Consider the following 22,812-nt stretch of genomic DNA (forward strand, 5'->3'; position numbering starts at 1 on the left):
CTGTACACAATTCTAAAATGATATGTTTAAAGGTCCAAAGGAAATTGACATTTGACTTAAAATCTAGTTAATGGAAACTGAAAGCATGAGCAGCAAATTTCCAAGTAAATTGTCCTTTCTCATTCACATTTTCTAGCCTAAATTATTCGCTAATGTTAAATTTCCTCATTAAAAAAAAAACATTTACAATACATAACAAAAAAATACATTTGACATTACCTATAATAATTCCTGCTAATTTAGTTTACAGGTATATAAATGAATGATTATGCCTGTTTATCAAATAATAATTAGTAAAGTGCAATCCGAATTTTTATCAGTAAAAAATGCTCAAAACGTTGATTTGTGCCTAATTTTCAAGATAAGATTTTGGGTGGTTAGAATTTACTTGAAAATTTTTTTAATTTTAATATAATTATAAATTAAATTAGAAATATCATTAAAAACTAATTAAATTACCTTTGTATGAACTGATTGTAAAAACTAATGCCAAATAAAATACTTGTTACTAGACTGAATACAAGTTAATATCTTAAATAATGAAATTCACGACTTGAAACAGAAAAAAACGACACTTCGATAAACTTAGAATTAATCTGGTAATATCGTTATTGCAAAAATTAATCTCTTATTTACTGTAACCTTACTCCTTTCTATCTTCAGTTAATCTCTTATTTACTGTAACCATACTCCTTTCTATCTTCAGTTAGTCATTGTTATCGAACTTACGGGATATAAATGGAATGACTAAGATAACACAACCTCGCAAAATCTGGTCAATTGTACATTTCAAGATATTTGTAATACTGTAATATATCTCATAAGAGTTCTTTTATACTTGAGAAAGATTTGATATCAGACTGATCCCTTCAGATGAGACTATTTGGTGTTCATTTTGAAATCATTAGTTAATAACATGATATCTTGACTTCGTCGAAAACTTTCCGAATTTTTTTTTCTGCAGTAGTTCAGAGATTATCCGTTGTCGATGTTCATCCTTAGTGTATATTTTTAGTTTAATATTCTATTTCAAACAGTAGGCTAGAATAATTTCCTTCTCTTCTGGCAATTATAGTCTGAAAAATAAATAAAAGATGTTAATTGTACAGAAATATGTCTTAACTCATTGAATATTTTAATACGCACGTAAATATCGATATTACTGTTTTTAGTAAAATATTCTTCATGATGAATTACAGTACAAAGAATACAAAATATTCTGACGTATTAAAACTTATTACTGAAATTAATGCCAAACTACACATGTCCATGACATTTAAATCAAAATTTTCATCCAAAAGTATATCTTGAAAAGTGGAAAAGCATTACCTCCTAAATCCTATTTCACTACAATAATCTAATGATTAGCCTCAGGTAATCCAATGACAAACAGGAGCTTCAGTAATCCTTCGGTTAATCCCTGCAATTCTATTCAAGGGATACTCAATAAACCACAGTTCTCTGAATAAAGAATTCTACCCTACACCACAGTGGATACCAGGTCACACATAAGCCTAGTCATAGAAAAAATCATAGAAAAATATAAAAATTCTGAGTAGAAATAGATTTATTGACACACTAATAGTGTCAGGTGTAGAATATTTCTTTGTATACAAAAGTATAGTAATGTGCAAAACAGTAATTAATGTGGTGTTCTCACTCTCCTAAAAAGACATGTAACTTTCTAAATTTATAATTTTCGTAATTGAAATGACATACTAAATTTGTAATGCATATTGTATGGATCCTCCACAAACTAACTCCAAGTATCCTATCACAATCATTAATTCATCTTAGTGGTTTTTCTGGTTAGCTTTCAATTAATGAACCAGCTTATTCTATCCAATTTCACCGTCTTACTTTTCCTGCCTTGGAATATGGAAAAACTTATCATACACACAATGCCTCACTAAACTAGTCTTAATTGGTTAATTTATGGTCTTCTTCAACATTTATTTTTTGACTTACTGGCAGGGCCCATTATTAGCTGAAACCAAGAGCAGGGGCCACCAGGGATGAAAGTTTATTTTTAGTGTTAAATGTGAAAACTTATATTTACTACAGTTGTAATATTTTCGTAATAAATTTTACGAGAGATCGTGAAATATGCCGGGGTGAGGTGGTCGCTATGGGGTGTCAAGGGGCTCATAGAAGCTTGAATCCTAGGGACCCTGCTTACTGGGCATACTTCACCCATGGACTAACCTATCCAACACAAACTGACCACCTGGTTTTACTAGACTCACGTCTTTAACATTATTAAATGTAGAACAACATTATCTAGGTTTTGCCTATGATTAACAATGCTACCTTAAATCAAGGTAAAATATATTCAAGCTTATTCATTAATTATATAATCCTGCCTTCATCTACTACTAGCTGCCCTATCCTGCTTTGTCCCCTGACTTACCTATTATTGTTCAATAAAAATACTTATGTTATTTAGTTCAGCTAACAATGTATTATTGTTCAGAATATTATAGAGTATTTATATCACGAAATCTTTAACAAAGAGTCGGCATGGCACTCACAATTGGAAGCTCCTAAATTTTAGTGCGCCTTTGTATGAATCTAAACCTCAGGGCTATATACTTTACCTAATGATTTATTAACAAACAATTGTTTGGGTTATGCCATCTACCCAATTACCCTAAGAATTAATAAGAATATCATCATAAATTAGGACTTAATCTTCTGTATTCCACTTGGTAAATGGGCAGTTTATCTTTCACAGACTTGTGTACTGATATCCGGATTATAAAGTGAATTTCTATATAACTCCATCCGTAATATAAAGCATTTAATGAAGTATATGATGTTGCATGGGTATACAACCATACTAAATAAATAATGAATTACCTAGAGTATCTAAAGTTATTAAAGACACAAGTTAAAATATCAAGAGAATAATGTGCAGTCTAAGAAAACCTTAAAAAGCAAAATCTAGAATTTCCTTATTGAAAAGTGTACAAAATTGTTAACCGATCGGGGAGAATGCAACGTATCACAGAGCTAGCTAGCTCTCTTTAAAATTTGAATTTCTCACTAACAGAGATTCTGCAACTGGAGACCTTACTCGTAGGAGCCTACCGCATGGGGATCCACCCCTCCAAATACACAACTGAGCAATAGTAATAGGTGTAACAATCCCTATTTCAGGTATCTATGCACCTCATATGCGTGCTTGCTATGTTTCGTTTTGTAAGAGACAATTGCTGGCAATCTTAGGGAGATAGGTACCCCACACACTCCTATGGGGAGAGAAATTGTAGTCAAACAAACTTCAATCCTATCAGTAAAACCTACTGGATTTCTATAACTTCTTTGTTGTTCTCCCGAAATAGCAGCCAGGACTCGAGCAAAGAAGAGGTAGAGGAGGAAATGATCTGAAGTTTGCCTTCACAGGGTTGTAAGGACCGAAGAAAAAACTTACTGGGAAAGACAGGAAACAGGCAAAAACATGGTTATGTCCCTAGCATCTTACTAATATCATGAAGACATGGAACGAAAGGGGATGGGTGGCATCCTTTCTGAACCCACATGGCAATAACTTCTTTCAATGAATGTACATCGTAGCCTAAGAGTTGACCTTTCCTGAGGATTTGTTATCGTCAAACGGCCATACTAATGAGGGAGACAGCAAACAGTAATGCTGTACAATAACAAGAACAAGGAGGAGTCAGTAGGATGGCCACACAGCTGTCCCAAAGCTACAGTTATAAGATATAAATGAAAAACCGTTGTCTTCATTAAAATACTTTGCACACGATGAATGAATGAATGAATATGAAGTTTTCTGGCATCTTGAAATCAAAGGTCATTGACGCCAATATCGTTTATAATAATAAAAAAGGAAAAGAATATTAAATTAAATCAATAAAAGCAAATATGTTCTCGAAGTTAAATAGCATTTAGAAGACCTGCTTCTGAAATAAATTTAGAAAATGCTGCTAGCATTGTACGATACATCATGACCAAGGATTTTGGCAAGGATGAACCTGCCATCCTCACCTCGAGCGTTAAACAGATATCCAATTCTTTCGCTACTATAAGTGGGGAATTCAGTCAACAAATGCCTCACTGTCAAGGGTATTAAACAGTCGTCACAATATAGTTGGTGTTGGCCAGCCACAAAAAACGTGTGTTACCTGAGTGTGACCAATGCGGAGGTGACAAAGAGTAGTTTCCCACTTTCGGGGCATCCTATTATACCTCCAAGAGGATTAACATACTTATTTCTCTCCTCTTATTTTCAATTAAACTATCATAATAATCAATTACTATAAATAATATTCTTAATTGTGGGTAAAAAATCATTACAGGGTATGGAATACCTTCTAGGTAGCAACTCTGATGCACCATTCTTTTCTAGTGAATCGGCCTCCTCTTTTCCAGACACACCTACATGTGCTGGAACCCAACAAAATTGAACTGTTATACCTCTCAGCCCAAATATAAAAAGCCATTCTAAAATCTTTAAAACTAAAGGGTTACTGGAATTAAAAACTTCTAAAGCTTGAAGGACACTCCTTGCATCACTAAAAAATGGTAAAATTACCACCTTACATCAATTCTATTTTCTCAGCAGTGGTCAGTATGCCATAAAGTTCAGCATCAAATATGGAGGATATTAGAGGAAGTGTACCTCTTCAGTTAAAAGAACTACTATATACTCCAAATCCAACGCCAGCACAAGATTTGGAGCCATCAGTACACTATATAAAAGTCGATTCCCTATGTTCTTCCACATGTGCCATAAAAAGATACCTGGCTTCTAATTCAGTCATGTTCTTCATTATACCAATAAAATATCTGCATAAAAGATATCTCTGGTAATTTCTGAGCATATGTTTGTATAACCTGATGATTGAAGTCGCTTCTCGGTGGGTTGGCAAGTGGACGGAGTTCCACTGCCACACTTCAGTAACTGATTACACCTTTTAAATTTTGACAGCTGAGTTCCAGCCAGGCTGAAATTACTCTTATCAAAGAACGATGGTTTGTATTAGTGTAGAAGCAAACATTGGAAATTCAACACTTTCATAATAAAATTTCAACTAAATCTCACCGTAATTCATTAGCAATTCTATACTACTAATACCTTCTAACAAGAGCACTTAACACATTTGACACTATCATTTGATAAAATATAGAATTCGTCCAACTTACAATCGTCGATGCAATACAAGAAGCCAATCTTATTGTAACCTACTACAACGTTAATTCTACATAGAATGACTAATTAAAAATAAAATTACTTAAATCCTACTCAATCCATATATTTAATTGTCCCAATGCAACCTATTAACAATCTATAATCATGATAATTCATAAAATGGCTAACCCAATTAACATTTACTTAAAAGTCAATCTACTAACAAGTCAACATTTTTATAATGCTATTAAAATGTTAAACACAATGCTCTTTATTAACCTTATTTTTATAATTCCAGTTACTGCTATTTATTGGTTGTTACAGATTCAAATCTCTCATTGGAGAACAGGAAAATCATAGACCTCCCATTTTCAGTCTCCCATATCTCACCACTCAATAAGAACCTGAAATAAAAGAAAATTTGTGAAAACATTTCAAAAACTTGCCAACCATTTTGTACAATCATTTAATGAAACCGAGCATGACTTTTTTGCTTTTATAATTATCTAAAATGACCATTCAAAAGATGTTGCCCATCCACTGGTAGGCTATTAATGGATTGACTTATCTATTAAAATCTGATTTGAAAAATATCCAAATTCACCCAATGACCGATATTTTTCATTGAATAACAATAATAAATCATGTAACTCCTACTCTCAGTAGGCAAATATCTACAGATCAAATTATTCTTGTTTAGAAGAAAAAAAGAAATCCTGATATCTATCTACCACCCATGATACCCATCATTAAGAATGGCATACTGATAAATATAGCTCTTAGAGCTGAACGAGGGATATCTCCGTCAGTAGGGTACAGCAACTTACAGATACGGGCCACTGAAGTTCAGACAAAAAAGAAGGGCCTGGCCACTTCATGTCTCTAGGAACCTAATCAAAGAGCTTTCAGATAAGGATATCAATATGATTGAGACCACCACTGAGTATTCCATGGAATTTAGGAAGGTTTGGAAGATACACATTCCAAATTTTACGGAATGGAGTGAGTGCTTAGACCCTTTCCTTTTTTTTTCTGCCAGAAAGGACTGGGTGTTTGGACCATTTCCTTTTTTTTCTGCCTGAATGGGGTTTTGATCATTTCCTCCTTCCTGCCTTTATGGAGTGGGTGTTTGAACCATTTCCTACTTCCTGCATGTCAGTAATATCTGAAATACTAGACTCATGCCCTAGCTGATCAAATCTAGGGGAAACAGTCAAAGGGTTAGGTCTACTTCTTTCTTGAGGTGGTGAGTGGATTCCAAGGGAAGCATATTTCTTACCTATTTCAGCCCTATGGCAATGGATCAGTGTGGGACTGGAAATTCATCAGAAACCTGTGTAACATCCATGGCTACCAAACCAGGATCTTTCTCTGCTTTTAGAGCTCTAAGGGTACCCACGGTTGGATAAGCTCCATTACTCCCTTCTGGCAGAGGCATGTGGCTTTCTAAAGGCAAGAACCTTCCTCCTATACGTCAGCCTGAATGGGAGGGAGGGAAAATTTTCAAAATGTGAGGATATCTTAATAACAAGTGCACCATACCATATACAAAGGACATATAAGCATAAATCCCACCAATACCTGCTAGAAAAATTCATAGCTCAGGTGTGCCATGGAAAACGGAGTGGGATGCATTACGTCTAAAGTCATACCCACCTAACCTAGTCTAAGGTACTAGGTAGTTGTCACTGATTAGAGACTTCACCCTTTGTAACTTTCCAGTTTCTTAATGATGCTATATCACTTACAAAACCTTAAAACAAGGTTATGTATATTAAACTCAAATTAATTAAACATCATTATAATTAGATTGCACTCCTGTCAAAGCACTTACTACAGACATGACAGCTAGCAAGTAAGTGAAGAGAATCTTTATATATATTTTTCTCCCCACAAGCACTTTCTACAAATACATAGGCATTAAAGTAGCACTAAGATTTCGGTATTTTCCCAACCAACAATTTTTCATGAAAACCAAAGGCATCGTTTTCCGATTACCCCCAGCCAACACAACTCCCAACAGTAATGCCGGAACCCCAGGTGGGAATCGAGGTTTTGGGTTGGGTAAAATTAAAATGACAAATTCGTTAGGTAATTTGTATTTTTCCTAACTATACAAACCTTAGCTCTTTAATATGGGTATTACTTTCGGCGTAGCTGAAATGACGAGCCATTAGAATTTTAACGAGGGTTTACTAACCCATCGCTAGTTAGCGGGGGGGTAGGGAGGGGTACCTTGCTATCCCTCCCCCCTCACACACACCTGTGAGAGCTCACTTTGCTTAGAGGTAAGACTTTCCGAGGGACAGGGCTGGCGGGCAAGTTTGATTGAATAGCTAAGGTTTGTATAGTCAGGAAAAATACAAATTACCTAACGAATTTGTCATTTGTTCCGTAACTGAAATACAAACCACACTATCTAATTAGTTGTAGCAAAAGAGTGGGGGAATAGAGTAGGTGGATGTAAAAGGGAGGTAGTGAGGATTGAAGAGCTAATAAAACCGGGGGTAAAAAGTAAATATCAGGAAAGGTTGAAAATGGCATATGATGAGGTGAGAGTAAGAGAAACTGGTAATTTAGAGGAGGAATGGAAGTTAGTAAAAGAAAATTTTGTTGGGATTGCAAGTGATGTATGTGGCAAGAAGGTTGTTGGAGGCAGCATGAGGAAGGGCAGTGAATGGTGGAATGAAGGAGTGAAGGTGAAAGTGGAAGAGAAAAAGAGGGCTTTTGAAGAATGGCAGCAGAGTAATAGTATAGAGAAGTATGAAAAATATAGAGAGAAAAAGGTGGAAGTAAAGCGCAAGGTACGTGAGTCAAAGAGGGCAGCTGACCTGAGGTGGGGTCAGGGATTGGGTCAGTCATATGAAGAGAATAAGAAGAAGTTTTGGAAAGAAGTGAAGAGAGTAAGGAAGGCTGGCGCAAGAATTGAAGAGACAGTGAAAGATGGAAATGGAAGGTTGTTAAAAGGAGAGGAGGCAAGGAAAAGGTGGGCGGAATATTTTGAAAGTTTGCTGAATGTTGAGGATAATAGGGAGGCAGATACAATTGCTGTTCCAGGTGTTGAGGTGCCAGTGATGGGAGGTGAGAATGAGAGAGAGATAACAATAGAGGAAGTGAGGAGAGCACTAGATGAAACGAGAGTAGGAAAAGCATCTGGTATGGACGGTGTGAAAGCTGAGATGTTGAAGGAAGGGGGTGTGACTGTACTTGAATGGTTGGTGAGATTGTTTAATATGTGTTTTGTGTTGTCAATGGTACCAGTAGATTGGGTTTGTGCATGTATTGTACCACTATATAAGGGTAAGGGAGATGTGCATGAGTGTTGTAATTCAAGAGGTATTAGTTTGTTGAGTGTAGTTGGAAAAGTGTATGGTAGAGTACTGATTAATAGGATTAAGGATAAAACAGAGAATGCAATCTTGGAAGTACAGGGTGGTTTTAGAAGAGGTAGGGGTTGTATGAATCAGATTTTTACAGTTAGGCAGATATGCGAGAAATATTTAGCAAAAGGTAAGGAGGTGTATGTTGCGTTTATGGATCTGGAGAAAGCATATGATAGAGTTGATAGGGAAGCAATGTGGGATGTGATGAGGTTATATGGAGTTGGTGGAAGGTTGTTGCAAGCAGTGAAAAGTTTATACAAAGGTAGTAAAGCATGTGTTAGAATAGGAAATGAAGTGAGTGATTGGTTTCCGGTGAGAGTGGGGCTGAGACAGGGATGTGTGATGTCGCCGTGGTTGTTTAACTTGTATGTTGATGGAGTGGTGAGAGAGGTGAATGCTCGAGTGCTTGGACGAGGATTAAAACTGGTAGGCGAGAATGACCATGAATGGGAGGTAAATCAGTTGTTGTTTGCGGATGATACTGTACTGGTAGCAGACACAGAAGAGAAGCTTGACCGACTAGTGACAGAATTTGGAAGGGTGTGTGAGAGAAGGAAGTTGAGAGTTAATGTGGGTAAGAGTAAGGTTATGAGATGTACGAGAAGGGAAGGTGGTGCAAGGTTGAATGTCATGTTGAATGGAGAGTTACTTGAGGAGGTGGATCAGTTTAAGTACTTGGGGTCTATTGTTGCAGCAAATGGTGGAGTGGAAGCAGATGTACGTCAGAGAGTGAATGAAGGTTGCAAAGTGTTGGGGGCAGTTAAGGGAGTAGTAAAAAATAGAGGGTTGGGCATGAATGTAAAGAGAGTTCTATATGAGAAAGTGATTGTACCAACTGTGATGTATGGATCGGAGTCGTGGGGAATGAAAGTGATGGAGAGACAGAAATTGAATGTGTTTGAGATGAAGTGTCTGAGGAGTATGTCTGGTGTATCTCGAGTAGATAGGGTTAGGAACGAAGTGGTGAGGGAGAGAACGGGTGTAAGAAATGAGTTAGCGGCTAGAGTGGATATGAATGTGTTGAGGTGGTTTGGCCATGTTGAGAGAATGGAAAATGGTTGTCTGCTAAAGAAGGTGATGAATGCAAGAGTTGATGGGAGAAGTACAAGAGGAAGGCCAAGGTTTGGGTGGATGGATGGTGTGAAGAAAGCTCTGGGTGATAGGAGGATAGATGTGAGAGAGGCAAGAGAGCGTGCTAGAAATAGGAATGAATGGCGAGCGATTGTGACGCAGTTCCAGTAGGCCCTGCTGCTTCCTCCGGGGCCTTAGATGACCGCGGAGGTAGCAGCAGTAGGGGAGTCAGCATTATGAAGCTTCATCTGTGGTGGAAATGTGGGAGGTTGGGCTTTGGCACCCTAGCAGTACCAGCTGAACTCGGTTGGGTCCCTGATTAGGCTGAAGGAACATAGAGAGTAGAGGTCCCCTTTTTGTTTTGTTTCATTGTTGGTGTCGGCTACCCCCCAAAATTGGGGGAAGTGCCTTGGTATATAGATAGATAGAGACTATCTAATATGGGTGACTTAACCCTTAGGTAGGGTGGTAAGTCCCTGCCATTACTGGCTTTTTGCCCGGGGACTCTGTATCTGACGCTAACGCTTTGCTCTGCAAAGGCCGCGGCCTACATAAGCTTGTGTGTGAAGGAAGTAAGTGTGACTCGTCCTAGGAAGTTTACCTGAAGTCCTTTAGATGGAACTTTAAGACTAGGACTCTCCCAATACCACCTAGTCAGGTATGGGGACGTGACAGTATTAACTTGATACTAGGAACACAAGGGAACATGGTTTACCTGCAGGGGTTTGAGGTCAGCTGTGCAGAGAACCCAGGATGCTGCTTTCTCCAAGAGAGGGGAGAATGAAGAAAAGAATAAGGGCCACACATACCTTTTCATTCATGCAGACTAAAACTGGGTAACAATGCCCTCAACCCCCTGCTACTTGTCCATTAAGGAGCCTGAGGTTTAAACCAGCTGTTGTGCAGCCACCACAGGGCCGATAAAGAAAGTATCGAGCCTCCTGTGGGTCACGTCTTGCAGGTAGTGGGCTGTGAAGGTCGTCTGACGTTTCCATACCCCTGCTTGTAAAACCTGTGTCACTGAGTAGTTCTTCTTGAAGGCCAGGGACGTAGCTATGCCCCTGACATCATGTGCTCTAGGGCAAAGTGACGGAGAAGGGTTGGGATTCAGGGAATGATGGATAACCCTGGGAATCGAGGCTGAGATGGTATTCTTAGTGACCCTTCTCTTTGTCTTCCCGGTGCTAACAAACAGTGCTTGCACCTGGGGACGAACTGCAGCTGTTCTCTTAAGATAGAGCCTCAGACTCCTTACTGGGCATAGTAGGAGATGGTCTGGGTTATCTGTTACAGAATGGAGACGAGATCCGGAAAGAGTCGAACCAAGGGTCCGGCACTCCTGGATTCTGAGTCTTGGCAAGAAACTCAGGGACGAATTTGAACGTTACCTCCCCCCATCCCCTTGAATGGGCGATGTCATACGAGAGACCATGAAGTTCACCGACTCGCTTGGCAGAAGCCAGAGCAAGTAGGAACACCATCTTCCAAGTCAGGTGGCGATCAGAAGCCTGGCGTAATGGTTCGCAGGGAGGCCTCTTAAGAGACCTGAGAACTCGAACCACGTTCCATGCAGGAAGTCTCACTTCTGACTGAGGGCAGGTAAGTTCATAACTTTGTATGAGTAGGGAAAGTTCTAGTGAAGAGGAAATGTCCATTCCTTTGAGTCTGAAGGCAAGAATTAAGACTGAGCGATAGCCTTTCACTGCCGAGACTTAAAGGCGCATTTCTTCCCGCAAATACACAAGGAACTCCGCTATTGCTGGAATAGTGGCATCGAGTGGAGAGATAACCCTTCCACGACACCAACCACAGAAAACTCTCCACTTTGCCTGGTAGATTCCTGCGGATGACTTTCGCAGGTGCCCAGACATCCTTTCCGCAACTTTCTGCGAAAAGCCCCTCTCTGTGAGGAGGTGCTGGATAGTCTCCAGGCGTGAAGCCGAAGCGAGGCCAAGGACTTGTGAAAGATGTTGGCGTGTTGTTGTTTGAGTAGCTCGTGTCGTGGAGGGAGTTCTCTCGGGGGTTCCGTTAGGAGCTGCAGAAGGTCCGGAAACCACTCTGCATGATGCCATAGTGGAGCTATCAGGGTCATTGAAAGGTTGACCGACATTCTGGTTTTGTTGAGTACCCTTCTCATCAGACAGAACGGGGGAAAGGCGTACACGTTGATGATGTCCCACCATTGTTGGAAGGCATCTTGTCAGAGTGCCTTGGGGTCCGGGACTGGGGAGCAGTACAGCGGAAGCTTGAAATTCAATGCTGTCGCAAACAGATCCACAGTCGGGGAACCACACAAAGTCAGGACTTTGTTGCCTACTAGATGATCCAAAGACCACTCGGTACTCAATATCTGGGATGCCCTGCTCAATATCTGGGATGCCCTGCTCAGACTGTCGGCGAGCACATTCCTCTTGCCTGGAATGAAGCGAGCAGATAGTGGAATCGAGTGGGCTTGGGTCTATCTCTGTATCTCTACTGCAAGATGGGATAGCTGCTCTGAAAAGGTACCTCCCTGCTTGTTGATGTAAGCCACTACTGTGGTGTTGTCGCTCATCACCACCACGGAGTGGCCCGCCAGGTATTGTTGGAACTGTTGAAGGGCCAGGAAGACGGCCTTCATTTCTAGCAGGTTTATGTGGAGGCACTTTCCTGATTCTGACCATAGGCCTGAGGTCCTGTTGTTCAGAACGTGGGCCCCCCACCCTTTCTTTGAGGAGTCCGAGAACAGCATCAAATCCCGGGGGAGGACGAGAAGATCCACTCCCTTCCGTAGGTTCTCGTCTGTCACCCACCACTGCAGATCCGTCCGTTCCGAAGGGCCAATAGGGACCATGACATCTGGGGAATTGTGTCCCTGATTCCACCGAGACTTGAGTCGCTATTGTAGGGAACTCATCCTGAGGCGACCATTCGGAACTAGACGGGCCAGGGATGAAAGGTGACCGAGGAGACGTAACCATGATTGGGCTGGGAGTTCTTCTCGTCTGAGGAAAGGATCTGCGACCCTCCTCAGCCTTGCTATCCTGTCGTCTGATGGGAAGGCTTTGTGGAGATTGGTGTCCAAGATCATGCCTAGATATACCAGTCGTTGAGTAGGAAGCAGAGAGGACTTCTCGAGATTTACCATGATCCCTAGATCTTGGCAAAGTCCCAGAAGTTTGCCTTGGTGTCAAAGAAGGGTCGACTCAGAGTCTGCTAGGATCAGCCAGTCGTCCAGATAACGGAGGAGACGGATGACGATCCTGTGTCCCCGTGATGAAATCAGGGTGAACACTCTGGTGAAAACCTGAGGTGCTGTGGAGAGACCGAAACACAGCACCTTGAACTGATAGATCTTGTTGTCTAGGCTGAATCTTAAGTACTTCCTTGAAGACTGATGGACTGGGATCTGGAAGTACGCGTCCTTCAGGTCCAGTGTACACGAAGTCTTGTGGTCTCACAGCAAATCTGACCGTGTCTGCCGTCTCCATGCTGAACAGGGTTTGTTTGACAAACCTATTCAGAGCCGAGAGGTCAATGACTGATCTCCAGCCTCCAGACGCCTTCTTTACAAGTAAGTCGATTGAAGAAGGCTGGGGAGCCGTCGACGACCTCCTGGAGAGCATCCTTCTTTAACATAGTCTTGACTTCTGCCCATAGGGCTTGGCTCTTTGCCGATCACATGGCAAAGGAGCTGAACGACACTGGATCCGCTGTCAGGGGAGGTAGAGATGTTGTGAACGGGACGCGATATCCCCGACTGATTACGGAAATCGTCCAGGAATCGGCCCTGAGTTGCTGCCACCTGATTGCGCAACTTTGTAGGCATCCCCCCACTGCTGGACATGCAGGGGGATTGCCAATCCTAGCGATTGCAGCCTCGGCCACTCCCTCCAGGATTTTTCCCTCCCCTGGAGGACTTCTTGTCTTTGACAGGAAAGGGCTTCGACACCGTTGCATTTGCTGCCACTGCCGGTTTTGTCTTAGACGGGCAAGGTTGTTGGGGTGCTGGTTTTTTATAGGGCTTAGATGTAAGAGCCCTATGTAGGAGAGAGTCCTGGTTGGACTTCCTCCACCTCTCAGCTGCCTGTTCCACGTCTCTTGGCTCAAACAGATTCTTTCCCAAGAGGGAAGATTGTCTGAGCCTACTGACCTCGACGCTGGGGACCTTCGTGTGGAACCTCTCGGCCACGGCATCATGTCGTTTCAGAATGGAATTGGCCCTAAGTTCGAGACTTGATGGGCCAGAAACTCGATGGTGCGCGTTCCTGAAAGTAGGAAGGTCTCCAAGGCCTTCCTGGTACTTTCCTTGGACAGATCCTCGGAACTTATCAGAATGCCGAGAGAACCTAGCCAGACGTCTAGCCACGAAGTAGCCTACATGGCACATTTCACGACCTTCTCCTGACTAAAGATCTCCGTCGCCGAGAAGGACACTTGCCGGCTGGAGAGCCTCTCTAGAGGGACTCCCCTGATAAGTTCTTCCACAGAGTGGTGCAAGGGAAGAGCTAAGCAGGACTCCCCTATGATCTCGGAGTACCTCCTCTGATGGACTCGAGGCGGCGGGAGGAGTTTGTAGCCGGCACTGGAACGGCTGGAGGAAGCGAGCTCGAAAAGCTGGCCCTCAATCTTGTCCCTGGCACTCTTCACCCCTTGGGACCAGGGCAAAGCCGCACTGGCCTTAGAAGGTTTCTGGGTGCCAAAGACTCGGTCCAGGACCGTGTCCTTGCCCTCTCGAGGGGGAATCTCAGGATCCGGGAACCCGTTGAGATTCTTCATCAGGGTTAGAACCTGCCAGAAAGCATGTTCTGACTCCTGTGGCTCCCCTCCTGAAGTACTGGCAGTAAAGTCTCCTGTCCCCAAAGGCTCTTCTTGGGGGGACTCGTGGACGTTCTCTGAGGGTTTGGTTGGCTCTGGACGAATCCTTGAGGACGACTTCGGGATGGTCTTTGAGTCCTTCGGTTCTCTCCTGGGAGGGATACAGGACTCTAGCAGCGATGGCGGGGGGCTCTTCTCCGCACCTACCAGGGACGACTCTCCTACACGGAGTGTGGTTTCTCCCATTGGTGCGATGGGAGAACGCCTCACCTCGGTGGAATCCCGAGGACGGGAAATCTTCATCCACAGGGGAGGGAAAGAAGGTCTGGCGGGGGGGAGGAGCCTTCCTCAAGGACTTCCGAGGAGCCAGCTTGGCCCTAGGAGAAGTCACCACGATGTCTACTCCTCTCTCTCTCTTCAGGGGGGTTGAAGCTGCCATTGATTTAAGGCCCATTTCAGAGAAGGCAGGTTTGAAAGCCTACATGACAGCTCTGGAGGGAAAGGGACCGGGCGATCCTTAGGAGTAGATAATACAACAGGGTCTGCCTGTAAAGTAGAAAGAGACAATGGTTGGATCCTGGACCTATCCGGAGTTCTCCCCGCTTCAGGCAAGCGCGCTGGTCTGCGCTTGCGGGATGGGGAGGGGGGGGGGCGATGATGAAGACCTGGTTGCACGTGTTCCTGTCATTTCGCGCATAAGATCGCACTGTAAATACCATTGTGCTGGCGCTCGCGCGATGAGGTCTTGCCTTGTTTACGCGCGGGCAAACGTTGGCGCGCGCGTGCACGCAAGGGCACAGGGATGATGACAAGGGCGTGCGTGGGCGAGTGATGGTGTACCGGCGAGCGATGGCGCGCAGGCGAGAGGGAGCGTTGGGGCGAGTGGGCGCATTGGCGAGCGATGGTGCGCAGGAGATTGTGGGCGTGCGTGGTACGTAGCAGGATGAGGGCGCGCAGATGTGGGCTGGAGAGGCGAAGATCGCTGGCGAACAAGGTATCAATGGCGCGCAGGTAAGCGCTGGTGAGTTGTCTCAGGAACAGAACTCTTGAGTGCAGCAGGACAGCGCTTGCTCGCAATTGCGCAGGAGAACGTTGGCGCGCAGGGGATACCTGGCGCTTACGGGACTTACTCACATTGTGAGAAAGCCCCTTTTGCCCCGAAGGGACCGGTGCCCGTTTAATAACGGGATGCGCGGGCGCCCACAGCGCATCAGTGGCCAGGAACGGTGACGGCAGGTCAGCAGGTCTGGCAGGATAAGGAGATCGCGAACGATCTGCGGAGAGGTCCAGGGATGCAGCAGTAATGGTCGGAGCACGGTGTGGAGGATCCTCTGCGGGGGACTGCGAAGATGAAGACCCGAAGAGGCGCCTCCTAACACCCTTGTGGGGTGAAGGAAGACCTCTACGGCGAAGAGGAGGGCGAGCTTTACGTCTGATACGACCTGTGGCAGCCGGCAGACCATCGGCAGTCCTACGAAGAGGAGTCTCTGTTAGTGCACTCCCCCGAGGGGGAGAAACACCTGTAGGAGAGACTGTTGGACTTAGCTCCTCCCTCAAATGATGTTCGGAGGGGGGAACTAAGCCTTCCGCTACATCAACAACCGCAGCAGGGGTTTGACCTAACTCGTCAGAAGCCTCTGCCACAACAACGTCGACGATAGACAGAGGATCAACCTCTGCTACCGCCGGCAACTGTTTGACAGCTGCTCCCAACCTGATCATGTCAAACAGGGCTTCCTTGGAGGACGAGCCCTGAAGCCCCAAGGAAGCCCAAAGCTGTAATAAATCATTGTTAGACACATTATTATCAAAATTAAAATCCTCCCCCGGGAGAGGAGGAGGAGCTGCATCGCTATGGGAGGCAATTCCATCTCCCAAACCCCGAGATCGGTTAACAGAACTGCGGCCTACGCTACCACTCGACGGCCTCTCGGAAGAGACCGATCGAGTGGGAGCTTCGGAGGTGGTTTGGCCTACGGAAGAAGAGCCTTTGAGATTTTCTCTCTTCAAGGGAACCCTTGAAGGGGAAATATCCCTTTTTTTCTTCTTCTTCCGGCACCGGGTAAACCTCTCCCACTGGGAGGTAGACCACTCCCTACACTCACCACACACTTTCTTTCACACCGTTGGCCCCTACAAAAAGGGCACAAGGTGTGAGGGTCTGTGTCCACCGCCGACATATAAGTTCCGCAAGGGCGGTCAGGTAATCCGGGACAATTAGAGGCCAACTTCCAGACACAGTCAAGAAGAAAAAGCAAAAAAAAAAAAAAAAAAAAAAAAAATGGCTGTTGTATAAAATATATATTTAAATATATATTCCTATAATATTTTGTTAAAAGTTTATGGATATTTTGGGTGATTGAGAAATTTTCTTTATGATCGGTAATTACCTTACCTGGAGAAACATTCCTTGGAATTGGTAATTATCTCCGTAGTTTACTTAGGAATTTCTTTGAATTTGTTTCTTTCAATTTGTTTATTCTAATTTAATTCTGGTTTGTTCAATTAATGTTCGAGGCTTTATTTTTCCTAATCATTGTAAATAAAATTGTGCTAATTAACTGACCTCAGCCTTCGTTGTGCAAACCAAAGTAAATAGGAGTTAAAGATAACTACTAACTACCTAATTTTCTGAATATTCCGAGCCAAACAACTCTACGAAGTAACCTCGAAGTCAGTGTTGGAAGGGAAAAGCAGTCCAACACCAACCGTCAAGGAGTGATTACTCTCCTTCACCTCACCTTGGGATATTTCATCGATTTATATTTGTCGTCGTAGTGCTGGACATTTTCTAAATTACTCTACAACGATGGGACTCATTGTGTTTAGTGCTACGAAAACCGAGTGTAACACCATGAAGAACTAAATTAACTCCTCGTCTGATGAATGTGGAGGCGACCAGCAGCAAAGGCTATGGAATTATCATACCCATGCTCTTTTTCATCCTATGAAGTCATTATAAGGTGGGTCATTGTATTGATTGGCACAATAGTAGTGGCATTTCTTGGTGACTTTTATCATCCTCAAGTCAAAAAATAAATAAAGCCTTGAACTCAGTAATTGAAAAGCGCTCCTGAAACTAGGTTTGTTTATAGGCTACTCTAATTAAAATTATCAATTGTCGACCTTAAATTGCTTGTTAATTGAAATTCGGCCTTTTAACGTATATTCTTAAGTGATGCCCTCATCGCATATATTTCATTTGTTAATTAGGTCAAAATATTGAAATGGTTGGCTTTTGATTTGCAATTCTGGGAATTAATATTAAATTTATATTAGTTTTGGAGGTGAATTAAACTTTTGGATTTACCTTTATATATTGTAAACAATTTTAGTGTAGTCAAAAATTATATTAATATTTTCATTTAAACAATTCTATACAAATTCTGGTTTTCAATTTGAATTGGGTGGTTAAAGATTTACCTATCTTTTAGGTCTGGCTCAAGGTGGAGTGGAAAGCTTGGGACAGGAGTACATCTGCCAATGCTTCTAGGTTTGCTTTACCAGAAGCAATCGCTACTCCAAGTGAACTAGCATCAACTGACAACCAACTATATATAATAAATTTGTCAAGATTATTTAAAATCTACAGATGTTAGTTTCTGTATTACAAATAAATATTTTGTTATAACATGGTAGTTTGTCCTAAGTCATTTTTTTCTGCTCAGCTGTCAATATAGGCGAGAGTAGGAACGGACACGTCCGGTCATCACCCGAGCCAAAAGCAAAGTGACCTCTCACAGGTGTGTGTGAGGGGGGAGGGGTAGCTACCCCTCCCTACCCTCCTTTAACTAGCGATGTGGTGGTAAACCCTCGTTAAAATTCTAATGGCTCGTCATTTCAGCTACGCCGAAAGTAATACCCTTATTAAATAGTGAGATTTGTATTTCAGTTACAGAACAACTAACAAATTACAGAAGATAACAGTAGAAACCAATAAAACAATAAAAACAAGATAAAAATGTTTCTTTGTGCAAAAATGATATGACTAATTGCCACAGCTATCACAAGTACCGTTTTCTTTCAGATAGACTTCTCAATCTTTAACATGGTCTGATTTTAAAAGGGACAAATACACAAGAACACCAGCTAACAAACTTCCCCACTTAACCTGACCTAAAAGCTGCATCCTTACTTATTAGGGTGTGGGCTTTACCCACTCACCCTTAGACAGCCATATCCTTAGCTTACACTAAGGTTCAGTCTGTAATCTCTTACATTAATAATAATCAGAGTCTGAGCAATCCGAATCATGTTAAAACGGGTAATGGTTAAAGTTCAAAATGGCACTTGACAACAAATGTATGATTCTAGTTGGGGCTGTCTAACTTTACTGACACTGCATTAGTGTTGATCTGTACATAAAGAGCACTGCTAGGAACCTTTTGGACAGTTTTTATTTCTGACAGAGGTACTGGCTGCATATTAAAGGAAGAATTGAATTTAAAATATGTATAATAACCCTTCAGGTAAATAGAACTGGACTTCCAAAATATCCAAGAATTGCTGCATATCGTGCAGCCAAAAAATCATGTTGACACGAGAACAGGGAACAGATGGTATCAAATTATTGGAATCATGATATATGTCTACTGTAGGTTCTGGAACTTTCAAAGACGCTGCCCAAAGACAATGAAATAAGCTCCCACTAGACATCCAAAGGACAAGATATTAAGGCATTCAAGAAGAAACTGATCAACTATTTGAGCATATATACTAAGTTTTCCCCGCAATATAGGACCAGAAAGGCACCTCTTGAAAGTCAAGGCTTTAGAAATCTGAAACTTTCTTTGTTATTAGTTAATTATATTAAAATGGCTTCGTCTGAGGTATAATCACATCTTCACCAATGAGTAACCATGACTGAACTAAGGCCTTCTCATTTGAAAAAAATAAACAAAAAATGCTGAAGCTCATTGTTTAACAAATTTCAAGAATAAACAATCAATAGTAGTGTTTCAAATATATGACTCTGATAGGCCAATTCGAAGTAAAGATCTTAAACACCGGAAAGAAAAGCATTCTGAATGGTCACGTGTAAACCTGTCATGAACAAACTAAAAATCAACCAAACATCCTGCCAAAATCTAATAGTCAATAGTACTGCATTTAGAGAAGGTGTAGCATATCTATTAGAGCACCAAGCTCAGTGAGTGGGCCTACTGCACATTTGGGGGAAAATTGTCACAGTGCACTACAGGGTGGAGTTATATAAGCTGGGAACATATGAACGTAACGAGAGCAACCATGTGGTGGCACTTTAGATAAATTACTTGAACAAATTCTCTACTCAATGTAATTTGATTAACTTTTCCTCTCTTACTATGTATTTGTATAAACAAGTATTGAGAAGTGCCTGGTTATCACATGTTTTACCTGAAAAAAATATAAATTACAACAAAAGAGAAAGCTGGGAGTCTAAAGACATCGAACCGACTAATAGGTCTTAAACCCGTAATAGGCTCGATTATTTACCACAGATTTCTAATGCACGGAAAAGACCGAGTTAACATATTTCTTTTTATGCAAGTTATTAATCTCTTACCTCTTAACATTCAGAGCAAAATATGCTCAAATAGTCCACAATCTACACTTTTCATAACAAATGCAGTTTTTATAATACATTTAATTTTTACAGTATAGAGTTACCAAGTATAATGTTATGCAAGTTTTATAGTTGTGCCTTAGGTAAGGTTTTGACCAGCCAATGTGTATAATTAAATACATTGCAGAACTTGACAAAGTAAAAATCTGATTACTATTTGAGTTATGTTTTGAACTAGTGTCGTGCAGTAGGTCAAGTTTGGATATCCATCCATAATTTGGTTTTATCTTCAGCATTGTACCGTGTCACGTTGAGATATATCCTCAAATTGCTTCTATCTACAGCATTGTAAATAACTTTTGGTAGGGGTGGTGTCTTAGTCTAGCTAGGTAAGGATCTAGCATCCTAGGTTGGGTTATGGTTAGTAAACATTCCTGTGTAGGGAAAGTCGGTAAATCTTGTATAAACATACGAGTCGTTCCCATTTTTGCTTCATGTAACAGGAAGCACCATGTAATATTTTGAAAGGGTTACCTTAATATGTTGGGACCATGATTTTTTTTTTATTTACTTATTTTTTTTTTGCAGTACTGGGTGTATAGAATTGCAGGGTAGATTATGCAAGTCAGGTCAGGGTGAAGCTAACTAACCTTACTCAATTTGCATTTTTTTAGGCTTTGTTCAGTGGAAGAGTTCAGGTTAGCTAAGCCAAGACTTTGTGCCAATGATAGGGTAGCTCTATTGCTCTTGGTGTATTCATACAAATTGTCCATTATTTGGCAATACTACATAATGAGCAATAATTTTTCATGTGATTTTGATGAAATTTATGAAATTTTCCCTTTCTTAATTAGTGCATTGCATTCAACACGAGTTCAATCCTGCTGTAAAATCCAGACTTCCCACCCGAGTCCTCCATAATAAGGGAGCTGTGATGCAATACGCTTATTGGGTGGTTTTGGCCGTGCGAAACGATATCATGCCTATTCTACTTTTTTTTTTCTTTATTCAAGGATCTAATCGTCTTAACAGATTGACTGTATATTAAACCTACATGTAACAATTAGGTCTGCACAATCTCATTTGAAAAATAAATGGTGAAATTAGTTTCAAACTTTAATATCCGATATGAAAATATATATTTTCTAGCGTGAATACTGTTTTCCATGAATTTGACCTAATAAGCCGTTCTACTGTTCCATATGGCCACCATCCAGACGGACAATGGTGGGAAGCTGGGACTATGGGTGTGCGTAAACAGGATAAAACACTCCCGAAATTTAAAAAAAGTCACATAAAATAACAAAACCACCTAACCTAACCCAGTAGTTCCAGGTCACAGACCTATCCCCCGAACTCAACTTCCCAGGTCACAGACCTAGCCGCGGACAAGCCTCTCAGATCCCCCTTTTCTGGTCACAAACCTTCTCAGGTCTAGGACCTAGCTGGGGGCAAGCCCACGGACTCCCCTTCCCAGGTCACAAACTACAAGTAAATCACAAAAAAATTCTTACATTATGTTGAAGTAAATCACAAAAAATCCTTATCAGAATCGCACTTGGGACACAGCACTTTAAGGTAGCACTGAATGTTCACACTCAAACCTATTTACCACTTCTGGAGTTCCATAGTAATGTCCATGAAACCGGCCAATAGCGCCAAGAAATGAAGAGTAACAACCATTGCACCTCTGTGCAACAAAATCCATAAGTCAACTGACAACACACTGTTTTTAGGACATATAAATTACAAAATTGTTATTACAGTAATTGGATAATCTTGAACCAAAGCAACCAATCAGGTTTCTGTAGACCTACCCATATATCATAACCAAAACCCAAAGGATGATCAGACATTTTTACCCACAATGCATTAACAAAAACCAATATCATCAGTATACAAACTAAAATCACAGGGTTTAAGAATAATTCTTAACGGCAAATATTTCCGTAACCCTTAATTTGCAGAAGAATTGAGTAGCTTTATCGTACGAATCTCAAAAATATTTTATAAGTAAGGAGATATATCCGAACTTGGTTAAATCTGTAATACCAAAAAAATATAGCATACTACAAATATTAGACCACCTACAGTTAAATTGGATATCGGCAAGGGAAAATAAAAAGCCTTTGAATATCAGCAGCCCGTTCTTCTAGCGAGCAAAATATATGGACACCAACTAACCTAAACTAACTCTGCCCCCATGCCTAACCTACAAGGTCGTGTCCTTTCATACTCGCCTGACGGGAGACAGGGGCGGGGGGGGGGCTTAACGCCCCCTTTACACTGCCATATTCTTATTCAGCTGTCATCATACATACAGGTTGCCTCTATCATGCATACACCACTATAATTTTACCCATTTCTAATAGTTGAGCATCATATGATAAAAGGAAAAATGTCAATATTATTCAACTATGTTATTCGAATTCAATTGATATGATCTAACTTAGAAGTCAAAAATATAGAAATATCCAGTGGATTTTTCTTCTTTCACTTTTAGGTACATTATAATCAACAGATGTTTGGTCAAAATACTACAGTATCCTTGCAGTAATAATTTCAGTTTTGAATTCAAAATGAATATATAATTTCACTTGGAAAAAAACTGATAAATCCTTTAAATAGGTCTTGAAATTGTTTCAAAAGTCCCTTAGTCTATCATAATCAATGATCATTATACACTAGACTTGCAACTGCCATTGCAAAAATGTCTTAACCTATGACTGCCGGCTCAAAACAGAGGCTGCCTACCAACATTTCAACCTACAATCCATCAAACTTTTTAATTGAAAATAACTCTGAAGACACTTTAATACACCTGAATAGTTTTATAAATCAACGGTACCAACCTTTGGAGA

The 22,812-nt window shown here is 41.4% G+C and overlaps 1 long non-coding RNA gene across 1 annotated transcript in view; it reads right to left on the reverse strand.

The window, feature by feature from the left end:
- Positions 1–22,812, reverse strand: part of LOC137638245 (uncharacterized) — a 23,040-nt gene continuing 228 nt past the window's right edge. Inside the window, exons 1-3 of the long non-coding RNA XR_011043948.1 lie at positions 22,804–22,812; positions 5,435–5,559; positions 1–1,076 (exon numbers count right to left, since the gene is read on the reverse strand). The exon at positions 22,804–22,812 is cut by the window's right edge and continues 228 nt beyond it. This is a non-coding gene — a long non-coding RNA (uncharacterized lncRNA). The remainder of the gene's footprint in view (positions 1,077–5,434; positions 5,560–22,803) is intronic.

Source organism: Palaemon carinicauda, chromosome 3 (genome assembly GCF_036898095.1).
Source record: "Palaemon carinicauda isolate YSFRI2023 chromosome 3, ASM3689809v2, whole genome shotgun sequence".
Taxonomy (NCBI): domain Eukaryota; kingdom Metazoa; phylum Arthropoda; class Malacostraca; order Decapoda; family Palaemonidae; genus Palaemon; species Palaemon carinicauda.